This window comes from Anneissia japonica, unplaced genomic scaffold (genome assembly GCF_011630105.1).
Source record: "Anneissia japonica isolate Jap-2015-1 unplaced genomic scaffold, ASM1163010v1 scaffold308578_len2936_cov342_single, whole genome shotgun sequence".
NCBI lineage: Eukaryota > Metazoa > Echinodermata > Crinoidea > Comatulida > Comatulidae > Anneissia > Anneissia japonica.
Genome location: NW_022696046.1, coordinates 652 through 2,936, shown reverse-complemented (window position 1 = coordinate 2,936; position 2,285 = coordinate 652). Strand labels below are relative to the sequence as shown.

The following is a 2,285-nucleotide window of genomic DNA, read 5'->3' as shown; positions in this document are numbered from 1 at the left end:
TCGACCCCCGCCTTAGATTTTTCATCGTACGCCCCTGAGTAATTATTTCATTTCATTTCATTTATTTCGCCAATTCAAACAACAATACAAAAAGAGACAGGACAGCACCCTTGTCGGTGACAGGATAAACAAAAAGCAAACTTAATTGCTGTAAACAGTTTTTTCCTTTTTCCTTTGACAAGGGCAGTAACATTAAAAACATTAAATATAAAATATAGTATTATTGTGGGTTGTTTAGTAATTTCTCTAAAAGTGTTAATTCTTGACAACATAATCCATGTAAGCTTATTCATTATGATAAAGCTCTATTATTATAGTATCTGTCGTGGACAAGTTGGAGACATTTGGAAATATGTAACTACAACAGTTTGCTCCTCACAGACAGCAGTGAAGATCAAAGGCAACTTGGCTTTGTATCCTTTATGCAATATGGTTAGAAAACAATAGTAAAGATAAATAATTTTTTAATATTTATTATTCTTTCTATAAACTGCAGGCATTTCCAATACTTGTGTACCGATTTCCAAAGTGGTACACTTTCAAACAAACCATCAAAATAGAAAAGAAGATAAACAACACACATAACAGTCTTGGGCATCATTTTTATATGGACCAAGCTCATAGGGTTTTTGTGATCTTGTCATCAGTGACATCTCCTACTAACTGTATGTATTTCTAAGGCTAATACATTCCAATTTGTTTCTTCATCCAGTCAAGAATAACATAGTACTGTATTCATTTATTTGACTGATCTTCCTATTGGCATGTAATTCTTGCACTTTTGCAGTGCTTTTTTTAAATAAATAAATAAAATATTACAAATTCCATGCTGTCTTTAGTTCAGTAACAGTTAATTTCACATCATCAAAATATTTTACAAAACAAATAAAATACGCAAGAAAAACAAATACTGTAACAACAAATGATGATGCAAGAATGGCACATGAAAGTTTGTTTTTTTTTAAAGTAAAACTTATTTCCGATTGGGTCCTACATAAAACCAGAAACCAATTATAAACATAAAAGGACAACGATTAAAAATGGTAAAAATTCAAATATATAAAAAACATAAAATATAGACAATAGGCAACAAAACAATTATAATAAAGTTAAAGTTTGCATACATTTTACAGGCTACCATTGTTGCCAATGACAATGTTATTGTTACAATGTTAAGTGCAATGTGTTGGTCTTCAGTGGTAACTTGCTGCTATTTGTTGTACTTACCATGATTAAAAGTTTGTTTAGAAGAAACCAATTCATGTGTGGGTAAACGAGGGGGACAATATAAGCTCAGTGCCTATCTGAGGAGTTATTATGGTAAGCAAACTGGCATTCAAGAATAAGTAATTTGATTTGAAAGGTTATCCATGACAAGACCATTATGGTAAGATTATATGATAGAATACATTACCATATCAAAGTTTAAAGTAGTGTGTCTGTGGAGGAAACTGTATTTAAATTTGTTTTATAATGTTGACATTTCAACACAATTTTTCATGCATAAATTTACTGATATTTAAAATAATCTTAAAGGCATTAACATACAGTGTATCGATTTAATTTAACCATATAAATTTATTTATCTGACGTACAGTTAGTAAGTAATAGGATTTGGTTGGGTTTCATCTAAATATTTTGGTTTTGTGGTTAAGGTTGAACCCATAAAGAATAGAAGGACATGATACTAAGGAAATTTCATTATCTTCATTTCAAGGTAGTTCAAACATTTTAAATTACTTTAATCACTGATGCACCTTAACACATCAAAACAGGCAATACCAACACCAACCTATTTATCAAATAAAGTGTGATAAACAGAAACAGTTTTCTGAATATAAAGTTAAACTGTTAAAAAAGAGGAAATCCCTGATTTCACATTTGAAAGATGTTACAAGAGATGAGGAGCGTATTAAAAGAGATGTTATCAGACTTCAGAGAGAAATTGTAATTGCTGGTAAGTACTGTATCTTACACTTTAACCATACAAGATGATGTCATTGTGTACTTGCATTTTAGAAGTACCCTATTTCCAAAATTTTAGGTTTTCAATGGATGTGAAAATAGTTGAATAATATATTAAGTTTTAAGATAGTATAATACATACTCCAAGTATCGAAATGCACGCCATCGTGTCAGGATTCAGTATTTCGACATTAATTATGTCATCATCAGGAATGAGATTAATCAGTGGACCTTTTGATATTAAGTTTTGCATCTGGATTTGCGAATTTTCCAAAATAGGCAGAGCTATTGAGACTTTTGGGTTCGCGCAAGGCGCTGAC

The 2,285-nt window shown here is 30.8% G+C and overlaps 1 long non-coding RNA gene across 1 annotated transcript; it reads left to right on the top strand.

The window, feature by feature from the left end:
- The first annotated feature begins 301 nt into the window (after nucleotides 1-301).
- Nucleotides 302-1,852, top strand: LOC117101715. Its single transcript, XR_004444308.1, has 2 exons — nucleotides 302-413; nucleotides 1,776-1,852. It is a non-coding gene; the product is annotated as an uncharacterized LOC117101715 (long non-coding RNA).
- Nucleotides 1,853-2,285: the final 433 nt, after the last annotated feature.